A 22,272-nucleotide genomic window follows, 5' to 3' on the forward strand; every position below is an offset into this window, starting at 1 on the left:
TAACCCAGCTAGTTACCCTGGGAAAGACCACGGAGACTTTTTCTTTGGCAGCCAAATGTGTAAGTTAATCTTGAACTGATTGTCTAAGCACCTGACAAGTACATAATGGCTGTTACATGTTACAATAGCACATTCCATGATCGCGCTAGACTTGTCGCTGTGGGACTTCTATCAACCTAGCATATGACGAAGAGCCTTGAGATGCTATAAATGGATGCAATTAAGGTCCAAAGCCAGGAGTAGAGTAGGGGATCACCCTGGCTACTGAAGAGGCCATGTTAATTTTACAATTGAAAGGGTACAGGAAGAATTGCACCTAAGATTTTATTAGTGTTTACACTGGTGTATCTAAGCAGGGGAACTTCATCGGCTGCTCAGTCGTGTTCTCCGAGGGCTCCCACAGCGTTTAACTGTGAGGAATTATTTATTACCCGGAGATCATTTGAGCAGGTCAGAAGACTTTGTGGCAAGTAATTCCTCATCTTCTCTGATTCTCAAAGGGCCCATTTTTTTGCTGGGTTCCAAGGCACATAGCGATCCGTTGAAACGAACTACCTGATGCGGCTCCCAAGGAGGCTTTCCCCTTTCAACCTCTTGCTCGCTGTTCAGTCCACCTGCGAACAGTCACCACATACTTTACTCGGATGGTCACGTTTTTGCGGGACGCTCAGTGACTATAAATGAGTGGAAATAAGCTGCATTCAGTGAAAAGAACAGTGTGACCATGGCTTATCTCCTTCTGGCCACGACGAGCTGAGAAACTAGCCCTTACAGGGATAAGAGTGGTCCACTGCCCACTGACACATGGCTATCTCTTACGGCGGGAGGACCTATCAATGTGGCAAGGATGCGGAACGCTGGTCGATATAGCAGATTTTAAACTGTATTTCATTTGGCGAAGTGAGAAAATATCTGTGTGGCACGTATTTTAAGGTTCGATGTGTTGTCAGGGCTCCTCAGCAAAATACTATGTGTGAGATTTTAATGCTTTGCATAGTGACTGGGTCACCCTTCATTTTAAATAGTCAGCCGGTGACAGTAATTTCGGCCATTTTGAATGTATCTGTTTGCTGGCTTTTTATCTGCATTCCATAGATTGTCTGCTACGATCCTCTGCGTGTCGACGTTGTATCTTAAATTCTTGGGTATTGTGCTGTATTTGTTGATGCAACTTGACTTTAGTATATATTATTCTTTAGTATATATTATTCTTTCTCTATTTATTTCGTACAAGGGTACTGATGGCCTCCTAATTTAGCGCTCTGAAACACCAAAACACAACATCACTCCTGTCTGAGCCACGTGGCCCTCTGCTCCTGTTACACTCATGGATAAGAACTACCGTCCAGATAGCGATTTACTGGCCGTCAGTGCTCCCAGAATTTCTCTTCTTGGATAATTTTCTGCCGAAACCTGAAAGTATGTCGCTTAGACAAGCTTCACTTAATCTCGCACAGTTTGGGAAATTACGTAGTAATACTGGTGTATTTACCGCCGCCCTTCACTTCCTTAAAATTTCCGCTTATCCGTTCACTGTATGTGTAAATATTTCTCAAGAAAAAGTGTTGCATTGTAAACAACTTTAAATGTTTTAATAGTTAATGGAGAGAATTTGAATCCGACAATAAGTAACACAATGAAATCTACTGAAATATTCCTATTTCTTTCTCTTAACATAATTCATTTTATATCAGTTGACCTAAATTAGCTTAGCTGCGTTTGTCACTCTAGAGTAGGGGTTTCCAAACTTTTCCTCGGACGGAACACCTTCAACATCTCGTACTTTCATGGAACATCTGGTTTATTTTGAAAGTTATTAAAATTTTAAAAAATAAAAAATTGTTTTAATCAATAATTACTTTACTTTTAAAGCATTACTATTAACAAAGAAATCATAAAACATTTTAAGAAGATATTATTAACAAAGAAATCATAAAACATTTTAAAAAGATATTAGTATCGACAGAATGTCGGAAAAAGACCAAGTTTTTAATAGATTTCAGCGGAGAACTTATTCACTTCCCGCTGAACACCACCGTTCCACGAAACGCTGACTGAGAAACGTTACTTTAAAGTAATATTAATCTTATAGAGAAACATTTAATTTTATATTGTCTATTGGTCTGACAACACCTCCTATTCTTCAACATCGCTGGATTTTATCCTACCTCTCTCATTTTGGCAATATTCTCACGCTTCTCCTGTCAAAACCGAAATCGGCTACTAACACAATGAATCGCAACCTGCAGTATGCGGTGTATTCGTTTCGTCTCAGGAACCAGCTTCCCCCAACGTCCATACAGGTTTTCTCACATTGTGAGGTTAATCCAGGCTTCCAGAGCTTCTTTTGATTCCGCTGATATCCCACATGTTTAAATAACCCAGGTGGAGTTCATTGTTCATCCAAAATACATTTCAGTTTCATTGCCCTTTTGCTTGTCATCTCAAGCGCGCCAGTATCAACAAGATTAGCAAAGGACTTTGTAGCTGCTATCAAGATATTTATCATGCTCTGTTTTACAGAGTGAAACTGTGCTAAACGTCAAAGTATTTCAGAAGTCTGCCGTAGATTAAAACAGGCACATAACGTCCACGAGCCATGAAAAGCATTTTGGTGTTGCTTTGTTCCTAGTTCATAACAACTTTTATTCTAGGCATCCAGTAATGTAATTAATTACGTTAGTCATGACAATTCCCAAAGGGCTGCCTTCGTTTTCTTATCTCGTTATTAAACCGTCTTCTTTATCTTTTATTTACTAAATGCTACGATAGGTAACTGCTTAAGTGATATAGCATTAGTGTCCTCAGTTTGGTAAAACGGACTGTACTTGTATCAAGAACTGTGGGCAAGAGCATATGGAAGGCTTGTTCCATAATAAGCTAGTTTGTAACATAAGAACCGGCTTACAGTGCATCACGTCATTCGCTGATTCAAAGCTCGACAAAAACGGTCTGTTAGTAAGCCATCCAGCACCCTCTGCTATATATACCACTTAAAACAACCACCTCAGCCGAGTAATTTTGATAACATTACAGAGAAATTAGTGTCATCTCAGAAACACTACCACTGACTGTTGATCTTCTTTACACGTCGATACACATCGAAGGTTGAATACGAAATAAGGTCTGCAGAGGAGCCCAGTGGTGACATACAGATTAAGGGGACTAATATATATATATATATATATATATATATATATATCTTAAACACACACACACAACTGAGTGCGTACGTGTGCACATACACACATTCAGAAATTGCAATATGAACTAGAATGAGTAGTACCTGACAAACAGCTACGTTTCTGTTTGTGTTTCAACTTATTTTTACTATGTGTTACATTTTTTACCTCATTGGATAACTGGTCAAAGATTTTTACGGCTCAATCCTCACTACTTCCTGTGCCATACTAAGGCTGAGTAGTGATGGATGGGTGGCTGAGCGGTTCTAGGTGCTACAGTCTGGAACCGGGCATGGATGTGTGTGATGGCCTTAGGTTAGTTAGGTTTAAATAGTTCTAAGTTCTAGGGGACTGATGACCTCAGAAGTTAACTCCCATAGTGCTCAGAGCCATTTGAACCAGTGATGGATGGTGTAAGGCATTTCTGCTTTCCGCATTATATTGGTATTATTTCGAACTGTGATTTATTTTTGATAACAAGCTTTATAATATACTGTGAGTCTATTGTCAGTATGCCGACGGAGGTTCCAGACTAGGAAGCAGAAATGACTGGTTTGGGCTGTCACAACTCAATGACACGTACACCTGTGGGAAGCTCGTGTGCACTCACTGGAGACGAGCATGGTAAGCAGGACAATGTAGCGTCACATCGAGCACAACCTGCATTAGAGGGGTTGATACACATTGAGGGGTGATAGAGCATTTTCTTGGCCTTCAACATCCCTTAAGTAATGTACTTATCTTGGGCTTGCTTTGTTGTTTATCCCCGAGCTGTGGGAAGTTGTTCTACAGTCGTCGATGAGGATGGTTCTTGAACGCCACAGCTATCCTCTGGAGTTGACGCCAGTCTTCGGGCCTGTGCAGCCTGTCAACCATAAGCGTCGCTTTAAAGAGATACAAAATTGTCTGTCTTAACTAGAGACGTGGTAGGGATACTGTCTGAAGATACATTTTAGTACCCAGAATGGGAGGAGGACACGACGTGAAATTTCATCGGTTGACGGGGTAGGTGATGTTATTTCAGTGATAGCAGAAGCAAGTTCGCCGCGCGGGATTAGCCGAGCGGTCTAAGGCGCTGCAGTCATGGACTGTGCGGCTGATCCCGGCGGAGGTTCGAGTCCTCCCTCGGGCATGGGTGTGTCTGTTTGTCCTTAGGATAATTTAGGTTAAGTAGTGTGTAAGCTTAGGGACTGATGACCTCAGCAGTTAAGTCCCATAAGATTATAAAAGAAAAAAAAAAATAAGCAAGTTTACAACGAACTTAGCATTATTAGCCCACTTACCACTATGACGTTCCACAATCTCTGGCCTGGATGCATGCAGTGATTCCGTTTGGAAGGCTTCCATAATGTCGTTGTACCATTTACGTGAGACAATGTGGCCCATGTCCCTTGTAACTGGTCCCTGACATCCCGGATACTATACTGGAACTGGGGTCCAGTCAATGTCCGAGCTGGTTCTATACATGTTGTATAGGGGACAAATGTGGGGCCCATTCTCACCACAGGGGTACCTCAGAATCACGCAGACAGTTCATACAGAGAAGTGCCATGTGCGGGTGAACGTTGTCCTCTGAGAAACGGCACCAAGATACTGTTGCATTAAAGGCAACATGTTAGGACGCAGAATTTCCCTCAATCACTGTCACCCCTGACGTGAAATCATACACAATGGCTTCCCACATTCTGGTGCCTCGAGTAACAATGCTGTGCCTCTCCAAAACACTGCAAGAATGGGACCTCTCCCCATTCGCTTCTGTAGTCGCTGACGATGGTCATCTGGGTAGTGTAGAAACGTGATTCATTGCTGAACAATATGTGACATCATTCGCAATAGTCCACGTTTCCCGATCACAGCACCACTCCAAATGTCGCTGTTTGTGTCGTGGTGTTAACGGTAGCCTACACATGAAACGGTAGTTCCCTAGTCCGGTTACAGATAGTCTCCTACCAAGGGTGTTGGTTGGGAGTCCTTTACTTGTTCTCAGATGGCAGGCACGGTTGTGAAGGGGTAACGACATACTTGGAGCACAGTACGACGATCCTAACTTGTAATGGTCAGATGTGGTCGACTGGAACCTTGTCGATGAACGTGGTTTCCCATGCAGTGCAACAATGGACCACTGTCACATTCAAATGCACCGCAAATCTAGATATTGCTTTATCTTATCTGCCATCCAAATGAAGGCCGACATTGAGGCTCCCTTCAAAGTGTGCCAGGTGCTGATGTCGCAGTATGCCCTTCACAGTGATCACGCAACATCTGAAGTGACTCAAGCCACTTGCATGCTTTATTAGGACTGATAACGACACTAAACATGAGCAGCACCAATGCACGCTGGTGGCCGTTTAGTATGTCATGGAGAATGCAGTTCGAATCATTTACATACGCACTAATGTTACTTTGACGCCCGACCATCTCTTCCGGGTGCTTCAGTTTCTTTGTCATGTAGTGTAGTTTTATGTTCGAAATCGCCGACAATCTTCTACAAGTGTTAGCCATTTGGAATGCGTAGAGAAGGAATGTACACCAGACGAAAGTTGAGGTAGGGAGAGAACGGCATGGCCAAGTGTGAGTGGCCGCGTTAATGAGGATACGCGGCGCGAGCCGCAATTGGCAGTCTGGGCCGCGGCCTGCCCCCTCCCCTCCTCCCACCCTCCCAGCCTTTGACACTAGGCGGCCGTCACGCCCGCGGACGGGCGCAGTGATTTACGGCTCACGGTTCGCCTAGGCTGGCGACGCTCGCAGACACGTCTAGCCTGGTTGCGACACGTCCAACCCGTGCACCAGAGTGACTGTTCCTCCGCAGCTGGCGATCCGGTGGGGCCGAAAAGTTTAATTGGACTAACGAGTGGACCGTTCGAACTTCCTCTCATCGCTTTCATTCGTATTGACAAGGTGTGTAGGGCGCGATAGGACTTCAACATATGTGAATAGGAACATGCAACTCCCAGCAGTTTTTGTGAAAATCGTGTTTGAAAATGATAGGTGAGCATATTCTGTATGCTTTGCAGGGCCACTAGCGTTCACGAGTAAGCATGTTCGCATAGCTTCATAAGCACGTGGTATCTAGACCGAATATTGCTGCCACTTCCTATTTTTTCTTCATCTTCACTTAGTTCTAACATCAGGTTTATTAGGACCGTGAAAAATACCAGCATATAATCGTTCATTTACTATTTTCATAATTTTTAACAGGAGAAAAAGATTTTTCTCGTAAGGAGACTGGAAATGAAAAAAAAAATAATACACGATAACAGTCAGACCAGCGAGGTCATTTTATTTATATCATTGCATTTGCATTTTTGACAAGTACAGTGAGTAACTTGGCAACGGCCTTGCCGCAGTGGATACACCGGTTCCCGTGAGATCACCGCAGTTAAGCACTGTCGGGCGTGGTCGGCACTTGGATGGGTGACCATCCAGGCCGTCATGCGCGGTTGCCATTTTTTCGGGGTTCACTTGGCCTCGTGATGCCAATTGAGGAGCTACTCGACCGAATAGTTGCGGCTTCGGTCAAGAATACCATCACAACGACCGGGAGAGCGGTGTGCTGACCCCACGGCCCTCCTATCCGCATCCTCCACTGAGGATGACACAGCGGTCGGATGGCCCCGGTAGGCCACTCGTGGCCTGAAGACGGAGTGCTTTTTTTTACAATGAGTAACCTATGTATCACTGGACGAATCAGGATGTTATTCACTATAGACACATGGAAAACAGTAATTACCGCGATATACATCAAATGTAAGGAAAGCTGAATTTTTTCATGTCTACGGTTTTTGTCAGTGTTTCTACTGCAAAAAATCACTTGGTTTACGTTCATAAACGGTTCTCGGTCGTCACACAATTTTTGCGGCGTACCACGCATATCGAAGCACAGCATCGAATACGGGTTCAAATAAATCACAAAAAAGTTAGTAGCAGCAGCGATATTCGATCCATAGGCCTCGCGACTATGAAACTAAGCGTTATTCACTCGGTTACTAGCTCGTTGCATATTATCGACCATTTGAAGTAAATTTCGATTTTCTAGAAAACGGTTGAGTGTTGTGTTTTCCTCTTTACACATGTTGAAGTCCTAGTCGTGCTCTACACACCCTATCAATATCAATGAAATCGGTGAGGGAATACTTCGAATGGTCCCCCTGTAAGTCATGAGTGAGCCATAGATAGCATTTTGTGAAGGCTTCACGCAGGGAGCAATGTATCTAGTAACGGTCTCATTGAGTCCCTAACATCATTTCTGATATTGCTCATTACTTTCGTCCTGCTTTAGTTTACTGTCAATCCATATTATGTACTTCTAACTTTTACTAAATTGCCTTCGTTGCTTCATGGCTGTTTACGTGAACAGTAGGAGCAAAGGAGTGCATGCTTTTTAATCCCAGCACTTCCTTCTTGGTCTTCCATTATTATTGTTCCCTCTTGGTTCTTACATGTGTTTTATTATTACTCGTTATTCCTCTAGTTTTATTATTACTAGTTATCCCTCTAACTTCTTTCGATTTTTCTTAAAGTTTACAGCATCTTACACTATTTTACACTGCTGGACTTATTTTTATGTCACCAAATCCTCTGAACGTACCTTGTGTTTTCTTGTCTTGCTTCCATTATCAATCGCAACGTCCGAACTGCCACTTTTGGTTGGTTGGTTGGTTGTTTGGGGAAGGAGACCAGACAGCGAGGTCATCGGTCTCATCGGATTAGGGAAGGACGGGGAAGGAAATCGGCCGTGCCCTTTGAAAGGAACCATCCCGGCATTTGCCTGGAGCGATTTAGCCACTTTTGGTACCTTTGCGATTTCTAGAACCAAACATTCTTCCGTTTACCATTATTGTCAGTAAACTGGATGCATGAACCGTTAAGCTTAGTGTGCCATAGTTCTCACACATATGTCTCGCTATCATCGGGATTGTTTGGATGATATTTTTCCCAAAGTCTGTTGGTATGTCTGTGGTCTCATACATCCTACAGACCAATCTGAGTAGTATCTTAGTTGCTATATTGCCAATGATTTCAGAAATCCCGAACAAATATTGTCCTAGAATTCTGCCTTCTTAGATCTCAGGTCTTTTATAAGTTCTGTTAACCTCTGACTCTAGTACTGGATACCGCATGTCTTCCATAATAACTCCCGTCTTCTTCTTCTATCGCGCCAACAGACAGGTCCTTCTCTCGTAGAGGTCTTCAGTGTACTCCTATCACCTAAACGATCTATCTTGGGGGTTTAACAGCTGAACTCCCAGTGCAGCCATAATGTTACTCTTGGCTTTTCTATATGCTGAATCAGTCCTTCTATCGACCATTTCTTTTTCGGTTGCTTCATATTTTTCCTGCAGTCGTTTCGCCTTGGTTGCTCTGTACTTTTTATTGATTTCATTCCTGAGTAACTTATATTGTGTATATTCCCTTGAAAATTTTTGTACCTCCCTTCTCCGTTAATTAATTGTAGTGTTTCTTCTGTTACCCTAGGTTTCTTCGCAGTTACTTCCCTTGTACTTAAATTTGCCTGTCCAAAATCTGTGCTTTCTCTTGTAGGACATGTCCGCTCTTCTTCAACTGAATTTTATCTTTAGTATTCATTTCGTAGAATCCGTTACCTTAGACAACTTATGACGCACATAATCAGTTCTCAACAGTTCAGTACGCAAATGTTTTCCACACTGGTCGTCCAAATGAGTCTCTTAAACTTCAGTCTGCTCTTTATTATTACCAAATTGTGGTCCAAGAATATATCTGCCATTGGGTATGCTTTAAACTCCTGTATCTCATTTCGAAATCATTGTCTGACCATAATTAATCAAAGATCTTACCTTTAGACCACTATTATTCTTCTTTTCGCCTCTTCTTCTTCTTTTTTAATTTCAATTGTTAAAAATAAATTTCTTCATACCTGAAACGGAAAAAATTAAATAACAGCTCTTTCTTAGCACCAGCCCACGGTCTTTTCTGCCGCATCTTTGTTACAAGACCCAGTGTTGCTGCTGCAGATAAGAATCAAAGTCCAATGTGTCCACAGTGGCTGTGGTTATCAAATGATGAGCCACGTGCCAGGTATACGACCGGTATTTGGATCCTGAGAACGTGTACCAGTCTGATTGAGAAACGGTATTCAGGTCTCTGATTGTAGGGCTCGTTCTGGTAATTAAAATAAATTCCTTCCTTGGCGATAACACGGGTAACTAACATATCACCTACAGAAATTAAGAATTATTTCTTAAATTAAGAGTTGTTTTCGTCTTACTGTACCGGTGGTAACGAACTTCGTAACCGTCTGCCATACGAAAGTAAACTACAAATCTTTCCATATGATACAATACGCCCTGATAAGGTAATCATTCGTAACCAGGATAGTGCATATAGCACCACATATTAAAAATTCAGGCTTTCCAGGAATATTTTCGAGGATCTGTTTAAGTTCCCACAAAGCATTGCGTAACAATGAAACAGTGTATTTTTTACTTTATATTTAACTGTGTTTTTCATTACTTACCAAAAATTGTTCACAAATTCGAAAAGAAACTGCTGTCGTCATTATGATGATGCCTCGTAGATTCAGGTGTTTTAACTATCCAATCACGTAACTTCTACGTGTAAAACTTAGTCTGGAGTTTAGTTTATTGCCAGTCATTTAGAGTAAAAGATCTGAAACAATTTTTTTTACTACGGTTGCCTTTAGCTGCAGCAAATGTATCTAGTCTATTTCACCGTTGCTGAAAGTCGCGGCCACGAATACCGTTCGTAGGGAACTCTCAGCTTAAATACGTAATGCCGGCCAATAAGATAAGAGGGCTGGCAACAATCCAGACAGAAGAGAACTTGTGCAAGTGAATGAAACGCTTGTGCGATTCACACTGTCCGTCGATGCGCCTAAAGGAGTACCGCTGAGCCAGAAGATGCAGCTATCCAAGAGGTCGCCCACCGGTCTTGTCCACTTGGCTCTGAGCTATGTCCCTCTGTTCAGCATACATGCGCTGTCGCACCGTTTGTACGTTACAAAGCTCTTATTTCTTTCTACTTGCGACATCTTTCTGACTTGGCAACGCTTGACTTTAAAATACTTAAGGCATGCTTAATCATACAATGTAGGCTTCAGTTGAAACTTCCAGGCTGAGAGGCCGTGGTCGATGTATAAAATTTCCACCTGACGTTTCGTCTCCATCTGCGGGAGACATCTTCTGAGGCCGTCCGGGGACTGCTACTGAGGCTCCAGGTACTCTCGCATTTATAGAGCGCATAGAGGGCACCACCATTCGTCACATGTTGCCGACGGTATGCCTATCTTTGGAGTCATCATTCTCGATTAAGAGTAATCGATTGTCATTCTGCTGGCGCAACTTCGACATCCATGCTTTGTCTAACTTTAAAACTTCCTCTTTTCTATTAAAATTGTTATAGTGTTTGTGAATCTCTATTGCTTCTCTATGCAAGTGCGCATGATAATGGGATGTTCGTGCTACATCTCATTATCATGCGCGCTTGTATGTTCGTGCTACATCCCATTATCATGCGCGCTTGTATAAAGAAGCAACAGAGATTCACAAACACCATAACAATTTTAATAGAAAAGAGGAAGTTTTAAAGTTAGACAAAATATGGATGTCGACGTTGCGCCAGTAGTATGACAAATGATTACCCTTAATCGAGAATGACGACTCCAAAGATAGAAATACCGTCGGCATCACGTGACGAATGGTGGTGCCCTCTATGCGCTTTATAAATGCGAGAGTACCTGGAGCCTCAGTAGCAGTAGCCGGACGACCTTAGAAGATGTCTCCCGCAGATGGAGACGAAACGTTAGGTGGAAATTTTATACATCGACCACGGCCTCTCAGCCCGGAAGTTTCAACTTAAGGCATGTTTGTTTTACAAAATGTCCAAAACGTTTGGGGTCAACAGTACACAGAAGATCGAGCCCATTGAAATGAATATTTTGTGAACAGCAACTTTTAAGGTCCCAGCTAGATTTTAAAATGCAATTACACATCTAGTAATGCTACCTGACTGCAAAGAGTTTGTAGCAATTAACCTAGACAATGAACACTTACTTTTTTTTTCAACGATTTACTAAGCGCATATGAAAAGGAAAATGAATTTAAGTGAAGCACAATAATCGTAACAAATATCTCACCATGTGTGGAAAAGCCACGTGGCTTACAGCTTCGTGCAAGGTTGTGGGCTTTTGGTCCCAAACTGTTATCATAGCTCGCAATTACTTCAACTAATCACACTTCATATATCATGAAGGACTACCATTCCACCAGCTACATCATCTCCAACTCCTACATTTTTGCTGAAACATCATGCATAGAAACGCGAATTATAATATTCACTGCGATCCAATCAATTTTTGGTATCAATCACAGTGAGGAATCCGTAACATTCTACCAGCTGTGAAAGGAAAGTAGTATGCTTAGCTTCGAATGGTCGTACACTGATTACTGAGTGCAAGTCGACATAAACTTTGTTAAATAGGAAAATGACTGGCAACAGAAAATTGATTTGACAGTACGCTTAAATATAAGTGCATATCATTGTCTCCAAATACAGTTAAAAACTGCAGGAAGTATAGAATTAATGCTAATAAAATACGTGCAAACACAGTTCGAACACGCGAGAAAATCAAACAAAGCAAAATCTATAAAATTCGCAAAACATTAACAGAGCGTCATTGGTACGGGCTGTGACAAAGTTAAATGTTCTACCAGTCGGATGAATGACATAACAGACAGATTATGTACCAAGTATCGAAGCCTGCTCTCCTCGTCGAAACACAAAGAACAGATTCCCACGTGGGAGACAAGATTTCAAGCCAGGAAAGTTCCAGTGAAATTTTCTACCTTTAATTTTGCGACGCGAAATGAGAACGTATTTAAGCGCGAACCGTACGATTTCCGTGACCGAAGAGGAAACTCCTACTACGAATGTACTGACACTGCAAACCGTCGAAGTACACCTTAAAACACTGCAGAGCTGCTAAAAGGTAAATGCTCGATCAGAGTGCAAAACAAGATATAATCCAACCACACCAGAAGACAATGTGATTCTTCAAACTCGCCATATAGAATCCAGCAAGGCTGGGAGCGATCTTGTAAGCCAGTGCAGCCAGAACTCAAATACTACTTCCTGAACACCTCACAGACACGCTCAAAAACCAGATATGCTGTTCTTAATCGATAACGGGGTAGAGAAATGTATCTTTGCAGAGAATCTACTCAACTAATGCGTGAAATAAATCAATATTCAAAGTTTCAAAGTTTCAGATAAAATAGTGAATGTTGCTAATGTAACAGCCAGTTTTCAAAACTGTCGGTCAGAAATGAGTATCTCAGGTGACGTAAGGTGTCTAATGAACAACACATGTGAGGACCGTGTATTTGCAAACTGCGAATGTGGTGGAACCACCAACGGTTAAGCTGCTTTGGAAAAAAAATTCGCGTTTCCTATTATCCCGGTTACATATTACATCTGTTTATATTTCATAACTGATTGGCGTAGGAGGAGCATTACATGTTACAGGAATACACAAACATTAATTTAATCTATGAGGTAGCAGGATATTGTGACCTGAAATCCAAACGAGTGGACAGAGAGAACCACCGGAAGAGGCATCGTCCTAATTGAAATACACTTATCCCAGCAGATTAAAACTTACCTGGATCTGGGACTTCCATGCCACACACAGCACAGAAGATTCTCCACAAATAGTTTTTTGCACAATAAGATTTGGGAAGCTAGTCTTGGGACGTGTAGGAGAAGAGGAAATTTTCAACTTCTTCATGAGGAAACAGTTTCAAAAAAAGCAATGTCAAGATTACCCGTGTAGCAGAAATTGCACCCTTATCACAAAAACGTGTGCAAGCAAAGGAGGCGAATGGTTTGAAAACCAGGATTCAGTTCTGCGAAGGGATTATATTAATATGCGTACAGTGCGAATGACAACGGACACTTAGAGCATTTACTGGTAGCTAGTGTTGCTGCTATGAGATGTAAGTTGTTTATCTCAGTGAAAAATCAGATTTTATTTTCCAATCACTCATAAGAACACACACTCACGCGCGCGTGCGCAGGGAGAGAGAGAGAGAGAAAGACAGAGTCATGTTAGTCGACTATTTTCTTATTTAAATACACTCCTGGAAATGGAAAAAAGAACACATTGACACCGGTGTGTCAGACCCACCATACTTGCTCCGGACACTGCGATAGGGCTGTACAAGCAATGATCACACGCACGGCACAGCTGACACACCAGGAACCGCGGTGTTGGCCGTCGAATGGCGCTAGCTGCGCAGCATTTGTGCACCGCCGCCGTCAGTGTCAGCCAGTTTGCCGTGGTATACGGAGCTCCATCGCAGTCTTTAACACTGGTAGCATGCCGCGACAGCGTGGACGTGAACCGTATGTGCAGTTGACGGACTTTGAGCGAGGGCGTATAGTGGGCATGCGGGAGGCCGGGTGGACGTACCGCCGAATTGCTCAACACGTGGGGCGTGAGGTCTCCACAGTACATCGATGTTGTCGCCAGTGGTCGGCTGAAGGTGCACGTGCCCGTCGACCTGGGACCGGACCGCAGCGACGCACGGATGCACGCCAAGACCGTAGGATCCTACGCAGTGCCGTAGGGGACCGCACCGCCACTTCCCAGCAAATTAGGGACACTGTTGCTCCTGGGGTATCGGCGAGGACCATTCGCAACCGTCTCCATGAAGCTGGGCTACGGTCCCGCACACCGTTAGGCCGTCTTCCGCTCACGCCCCAACATCGTGCAGCCCGCCTCCAGTGGTGTCGCGACAGGCGTGAATGGAGACGTGTCGTCTTCAGCGATGAGAGTCGCTTCTGCCTTGGTGCCAATGATGGTCGTATGCGTGTTTGGCGCCGTGCAGGTGAGCGCCACAATCAGGACTGCATACGACCGAGGCACACAGGGCCAACACCCGGCATCATGGTGTGGGGAGCGATCTCCTACACTGGCCGTACACCACTGGTGATCGTCGAGGGGACACTGAATAGTGCACGGTACATCCAAACCGTCATCGAACCCATCGTTCTACCATTCCTAGACCGGCAAGGGAACTTGCTGTTCCAACAGGACAATGCACGTCCGCATGTATCCCGTGCCACCCAACGTGCTCTAGAAGGTGTAAGTCAACTACCCTGGCCAGCAAGATCTCCGGATCTGTCCCCCATTGAGCATGTTTGGGACTGGATGAAGCGTCGTCTCACGCGGTCTGCACGTCCAGCACGAACGCTGGTCCAACTGAGGCGCCAGGTGGAAATGGCATGGCAAGCCGTTCCACAGGACTACATCTAGCATCTCTACGATCGTCTCCATGGGAGAATAGCAGCCTGCATTGCTGCGAAAGGTGGATATACACTGTACTAGTGCCGACATTGTGCACGCTCTGTTGCCTGTGTCTATGTGCCTGTGGTTCTGTCAGTGTGATCATGTGAAGTATCTGACCCCAGGAATGTGTCAATAAAGTTTCCCCTTCCTGGGACAATGAATTCACGGTGTTCTTATTTCAATTTCCAGGAGTGTATTTTAAATACACACTCATATACCGGTGTCCCAGGAAGAGCAAGTCAGGAATGGCCATTCCAAGCAAAACTGCCTCGCAAAGATTAACTCTAAAATGAATCCCTTAAGAGCTATGAGCACTTGTTCAGTAAAAGAGATTTGTTTGACAGAAACGAAGATGAAGATGTGCTCATAAATCTTAAGGTGTGCATTTCAGAGCCCATGTTTACTGGACTTCTTGCTTTACATGATAATTCTTGTCATACCCGAGACTATTGACCATCCCTCCTAGGATACGCTGTATACGAAATCTGCTCGTATAGCGTAAACTGCAGCGCGGTAACTTGCGACGAACCGGATGGAAGATGAACCAGACAGGGAGCGAATCAGCACAGCAGATTAACGGCGGTGTAGATGTTTAGACGATTACCCACTCTCGTTAGGCAGACTGGCTCACACTTTACGCCTCAGAGGATATGATACGCAAACGCCAGGGACTTCAATACAATATATTTTTTCTCAGTCAATTTCGGTTGAAAAAATGTGCGAACCGTGGCAAGACGCTCTAGACCATATGGCTACCACGCGCGGCACAGTGGCAGTGGAAAAGAGACGGATCAATAATAAATAATGCAAGATAGCAGACAATGATTGTGATATAGAACGAGCGAAGGAGACAACAGCAATGTGAGAGAAAGAGAGGGCAATGGAACAAACTTCACAGTGACGAAACAGTGGAGTGAAGGGGACAGTCCCAGTGGGAGACGAATAAAGAGAAGAAGAAAGAGAAAGTGAGTGAGAGCCAGTGATATTGATGGACTGAGTCTACGATGTAACACCGAGGAAGAGAGAGTTAGCGACAGTGAGAAGAGACAGCAGCAGTGGGAAGGAACGAATGAAACAGTAGCAATAACAGAGAGAGAGAGAGAGAGAGAGAGAGAGAGAGCAAGTGGTAGACAGTGAGAGGAGACATTAGTAGTGTTGTGACCAGGAGAAACTACTTTCGTGCGGCCATAGCTTTGGGTGCATTGATTGCTCTGGGTGAAAACTCATCAAACTAGACACATGAAATACTAGTTCACTTTATTACATAAAGAAATAAAAGATTCCCTTAATTTTGACACGCTTTTTTGACATAGGATTGCTTGATAATTTACAACTCTCGTTGACTGCAGAAGCACCTGTTGACGCACATATGAACCAACTTTCCTCTTTCAGTACAAAGTTCTGTATTTAGGAACATGCATTTCATGACGAACTTTTTTGTCACTGTCCTACACGATGATGTCGACTGCTGTAGCTCAGGTCTCGAACTGGGCAGAGCTCGGCTCTGTATTGATCGCAGTGTAATGGTGCTGCAGTGCTCGGACAGAGTAATGGTCTTATGGAGCGCCTTCCCTACGTCGTTGCGGATTGCGACGAGGCCTCGCTAATGTCTGTGGTATCGATTCACGTTGCCGCCTTTGGTGTAGCACCGCGATCTCTGGGCGATATGACAGGCAGTAGGACAGAACGAAGGAGACTGGCGTGAGGCGAGAGATAGTAACAGAGAGACACAAAGATATAATGGTAATGAGTTGGGCTGAATGAGTGGGTGAGGATAGGCCAGCGGAAATGGATGAGTGTGAGCGACTTGCAGCGATGCACTAGTGGGTGTGAGCGAGTTATAGTTAGGGGAGCTTGAGGGAGTAAGAGCTGGCCTGCATGTTAAAAAGAGTGTGAGGATGTTTGCATGGCAACATTTTTGGGAATATTTTTAAAAGTGCCAAGGAAGGTAGAGTCAGGCAGCTGGAACCCCACTTTTCACTCAGAGTCTTTTAAGCAGAAGCATATTCGCCTTTTTAGTGCTTCAATACGAGAATTTTTCCGCTGCTTCTACGTAACAGATATATGGGAATGAAAGGCCAGTTTGGCCCATATCTCACCAGGTATTTGGTTTCCAGAACTTTTCTTCTAGTTCTCATCAATGGTACCTCCTGTAGTAATATGTGGTACTTTTTTAACCACCTTGTATGCGAGCGTGCCGTGCAAAAGCGAAGGAGAAGAAGAAGAAGTTGGGGAGGCGGCAACTGTCGGTTAAGACGCGCGCCCCCGCGACTGCGAGATAAGGGCCCCTACTCGTGAGTCTGCGCCGCTGTCCGGGCTGCAGAAGGATCGCATCTAATTTCGCGGCCGCGCTGACCTCGTAATAAGGGGCGGTTTACTGCTCGTAAAGCCGTGAGCGAGGGCGAGCTCGGCCCTCGTGGAGACAGCGCCGCCACCGCTGCAGACGAGTCCCGAGGCAGTGCGAACAACATGCGCCAGCGCCGGATGCTACAATGGCTGCACCCACGCCGCGCGCTGACAGATTGTGCCGCGCAACGCGCCGACGTTTAGCCAAGGTGTCGCCTCCGGGCGCTCCCTTCGCGGCCACACCTACGCACGAATAAACGCTAAATAACTCTCTCTTCCCCCTCGTTCCCTCTCTTTCTCTCTCTCCTTCCCTCTCCCGCTTCTCTCGGAAATTATGCCCGTTTCCAAGGCACACGAAAAAGTATTCCATATCTAACGGGACATAGTACTCCGAAAATCTACGAGGGGTGTCTCATAAGCAATGCAGCACTTCTTTTCTTAGACCAGTTTCGGTTGAAAAAACACGGAATTTGTTTGGGACATCGTGGAATACTCCACTTCAGTCCCTATGGTCTGATGGAGTCGAGATAGGTGACGAAGCTATATATAGCCTTCAAAATGGCGTCTCTAACGGAGGTGTGTTCCAAGTAGAGGGCTGTCATTGAATTTCTTTTCGCAGGAAACCAGAGCATCGTAGATCTTGATTCACAGGCGATTGCAGAATGTCTACGGTGACACAGCAGTGAACAAAAATATGGTGAGTCTTTGGGCGAGGCGTCTGTCATCATGGGAACAAGGTCGCGTTAAGACTCGCCGGCCATTTGATCATCTTCTTCTGTGCAGATGCACAAACAGTACCCGAACTCTTACGGGAATCGGCAACATGCCGCGAGTAATGAGTATAATGGGCAGGGGCACTATCAACATAGTGCAAGACAATAAGTTGGGAATGTGGGTCTCACGGGAGCCGTGCCAGAGACGAATCCCTGCAGTCGCACTATCCTCTCTGTCCTGTGGCTCTGATGGATACAACGTCTGCCACGTAAGCAGGAGATCCCGGTTTCGAGTCCCGGTCGGGGGTGCACATTTTCAACTGTCCCCGTTGACTTATATCAAGGGTATTCATTTCATTGTAATTTCATTCTATTAATTGTGCTAACATACTCGTTCACGAGATGGGATATTACACTCCTGGAAATGGAAAAAAGAACACATTGACACCGGTGTGTCAGACCCACCATACTTGCTCCGGACACTGCGAGAGGGCTGTACAAGCAATGATCACACGCACGGCACAGCGGACACACCAGGAACCGCGGTGTTGGCCGTCGAATGGCGCTAGCTGCGCGGCATTTGTGCACCGCCGCCGTCAGTGTCAGCCAGTTTGCCGTGGCATACGGAGCTCCATCGCAGTCTTTAACACTGGTAGCATGCCGCGACAGCGTGGACGTGAACCGAATGTGCAGTTGACGGACTTTGAGCGAGGGCGTATAGTGGGCATGCGGGAGGCCGGGTGGACGTACCGCCGAATTGCTCAACACGTGGGGCGTGAGGTCTCCACAGTACATCGATGTTGTCGCCAGTGGTCGGCGGAAGGTGCACGTGCCCGTCGACCTGGGACCGGACCGCAGCGACGCACGGATGCACGCCAAGACCGTAGGATCCTACGCAGTGCCGTAGGGGACCGCACCGCCACTTCCCAGCAAATTAGGGACACTGTTGCTCCTGGGGTATCGGCGAGGACCATTCGCAACCGTCTCCATGAAGCTGGGCTACGGTCCCGCACACCGTTAGGCCGTCTTCCGCTCACGCCCCAACATCGTGCAGCCCGCCTCCAGTGGTGTCGCGACAGGCGTGAATGGAGGGACGAATGGAGACGTGTCGTCTTCAGCGATGAGAGTCGCTTCTGCCTTGGTGCCAATGATGGTCGTATGCGTGTTTGGCGCCGTGCAGGTGAGCGCCACAATCAGGACTGCATACGACCGAGGCACACAGGGCCAACACCCGGCATCGTGGTGTGGGGAGCGATCTCCTACACTGGCCGTACACCACTGGTGATCGTCGAGGGGACACTGAATAGTGCACGATACATCCAAACCGTCATCGAACCCATCGTTCTACCATTCCTAGACCGGCAAGGGAACTTGCTGTTCCAACAGGACAATGCATGTCCGCATGTATCCCGTGCCACCCAACGTGCTCTAGAAGGTGTAAGTCAACTACCCTGGCCAGCAAGATCTCCGGATCTGTCCCCCATTGAGCATGTTTGGGACTGGATGAAGCGTCGTCTCACGCGGTCTGCACGTCCAGCACGAACGCTGGTCCAACTGAGGCGCCAGGTGGAAATGGCATGGCAATCCGTTCCACAGGACTACATCCAGCATCTCTACGATCGTCTCCATGGGAGAATAGCAGCCTGCATTGCTGCGAAAGGTGGATATACACTGTACTAGTGCCGACATTGTGCATGCTCTGTTGCCTGTGTCTATGTGCCTGTGGTTCTGTCAGTGTGATCATGTGATGTATCTGACCCCAGGAATGTATTCAATAAAGTTTCCCCTTCCTGGGACAATGAAATCACGGTGTTCTTATTTCAATTTCCAGGAGTGTATAACGGGTGTGCTGCTGAGTTCCTCGTTGCCAAACAGGCCACCATAAGGAGCAACGGACGAGCGTCTGTGCTCTCCTCGGGATGCAGTACGAGGATAATGGATAGGTTCTTGATGCAGGAAGACGTTGACTCGGGCGTCACCAGTAGAGTGGTACCGTGCGTGCATACCGGAACACCCAGCAAGATGGCGAAATTCACAACATTGAACGGAGATTATATTGTAAGATAATGTTTGGTAGCCAAAATAGTGAGGAATGATATGACAAATTGGAGCTCTTAATAACACTAACCCGCTTTCAGAAATAAAAATGTGTTGCATTATTTACTGAACGGCCCTCGTACAGTAGTTACTGGGGAACATATACTTTCCATCTTCAACATTTCAGTAAGGCATTCGACACTGTATCACGTGGTCGACTATTAACCGAGATACGATCACCTAATCTACATCTAAATTCACACTTTACAAACATTTGCGAAGTGCATGGCGAAGGGAACTACCCATTGTACCAGTTATTACGGCTTCTTCCCGCCATTTGTTTTAATAGCAGGGCCCCTTTGGATGTCATCCACGGCACCCTTACAACAGCGCGGTACGTCGACGACATTCTACCCCAGTTTTTGTCACTAGAATGGCAAGCCATCCTGAACTTACATTTTAGCAAGATAATGCCCGCCTGCACACAGCGAGGGTTTCGATTGCTTGGCCGTGTGCCTGCCAAACGGTACGATCACGTTCGCCGGACCTCTCCCCAGTTGAGAACGTTTGGAGCATTATGGACAGGCCATCCAACCGTTTAGGGATTTTGACGACCTAACGCGCCAACTTGAGAGTATTTGGCACGATATCCCTCAGGAGGAATCCACTAACTCTGTAGATCAATGCCAAGCTGAATAACTGCTTGCTTCATGGTCAGAGGTGGTCGAACGCGTTGTCATCATTTCTTTTCTGTCCATGTATATTATATCTATTGATTTCCATCCCATTCGGATAATTCCTTCGTGGTGCGTCTCTTTTTATTTTAAGTTGCATGTTTATGTACATTAACACATGATAGAATTCGCAATATAAGATAAAATAACTTTACACTTAAAGAGTGTTTCTACGCCACTTAGTGTAATTTACATATCTTTGTAGTGGAAACTTTAAATAAACACTGTATTTTACGATGGATATGTTAGGTTACTAGGGTTTTAGACTGACAATTTAGGCCGCACACAACATTTGTTTTGACTTCGAATATATCTTAACCTGTGTGTATCATTCCGTGAGTAACGATGTCAACTTATTTTTATGTGTATGACAGGTATTTCTACATCTACACCTACGTCATTACTCTGCTATTCACAATAAAGTGCCTGGCAGAGGGTTCAATGAACCACCTTCATGCTGTCTCTCTACCGTTCCACTCTCGAACGGCACGCGGGAAAAACTAGCACTTAAATTTCTCCGTGCGATCCCTGATTTCTCTTATTTTATCGTGATAATCATTTCTCCTTATGTATGTGGGTGCCAACAGAATGTTTTCGCAATCTGAGGAGAAAACTAGTGATTGAAATTTCATGAGAAGATCCCGTCGCAACGAAAAACGCCTTTGTTTTAATGATTGCCACTCCATTTCACGTATCATGTCTGTGACACTATCACCCCTACTACGCGATAATACAAAACGAGCTGCCATTCTTTGTATTTTTTCGATGTCATCCGTCAGTCCCACCTGATGTGGATCCCACACCGCACAGCAGTACTCCAGAATAGGGCGGATAGGTGTGGTGTAAGCATTCTCTTTAGTAGATCTGTGGCACCTTCTAAGTGTTCTGCCAGCGAATCGCAGTCTTCGATTTGCTCTATGCACAACATTACCTATGCGATCGTTCCAGTTTAGGTTACCTGTAACTGTAATCCCTAAGTACTTAGTTGAATTTACAGCCCTCAGATTTGTGTGACTTATCGCGTAATCGAAATTAACTGATTTCTTTTAGTACTCATGTGAATAACTTCAAACTTTTCCTTATTCGCCGGCCGGTGTGGCCGTGCTGTTAAAGGCGCTTCAGTCTGGAACCGCGTGACCGCTGCGGTCGCAGGTTCGAATCCTGCCTCGGGCATGGATGTGTGTGATGTCCTTAGGTTAGTTAGGTTTAATTAGTTCTAAGTTCTAGGCGACTGATGACCTCAGAAGTTAAGTCGCATAGTGCTCAGAGCCATTTTTTTTCCTTATTCGGGGTCAATTGCCACTTTTCGCACCATACAGATATGTTATCTAAATCATTTTGCAAGTCGTTTTGATCATCTGATGACTTTACAAGACGGTAAATGACTGCATCATCTGCAAACAATCTAAGACGGCTACTCAGATTGTCTCCTATGTCGTTAATATAGATCAGGAACAATAGATGGCCTATAACACTTCCTTGGGGGACGCCGGATACTACTTCTGTTTTACTCGATGACTTTCAGTATATTACTACGAACTGTGACCTTTCTGACAGGAAATCACGAATCCAGTCGCAAAACTGAAGCGATACTCTGTAGGCACGCAGTTTGATTAGAAGATGCTTGTGAGGAATGGTGTCGAAAGCCTTCTGGAAATCTAAAAATTTGGAATCAATTTGACATCCCCTGCCGATAGCACTTATTACTTCATGATTATAAAGAGCTAGTTGTGTTTCACGAGAACAATATTTTCCGATTCCGTGCTGACTATATGTCAATAAATTGTTTTCTTCGAGGTACTTCATAATGTTCGAATACAGTATATGTTCTAAAACCCTACTGCAAATCGACGTTAGTGATATAGGCCTGTAATTCAGCGGATTACTCCTACTGCCCTTTTTGGGTATTGATG

At 44.9% G+C, this 22,272-nt stretch overlaps 1 protein-coding gene and 1 pseudogene across 1 annotated transcript in view; both read left to right on the forward strand.

Annotated features, from left to right (window-relative positions):
• The window catches only part of LOC124585982 (sodium/calcium exchanger 3-like), a 783,464-nt gene that overhangs the window by 415,612 nt on the left and 345,580 nt on the right, over positions 1-22,272 (forward strand). The window lies entirely within an intron of this gene.
• Positions 6,511-6,628, forward strand: LOC124555439 (annotated as a pseudogene).

Source organism: Schistocerca americana, chromosome 1 (assembly GCF_021461395.2).
Source record: "Schistocerca americana isolate TAMUIC-IGC-003095 chromosome 1, iqSchAmer2.1, whole genome shotgun sequence".
Lineage (NCBI taxonomy): Eukaryota > Metazoa > Arthropoda > Insecta > Orthoptera > Acrididae > Schistocerca > Schistocerca americana.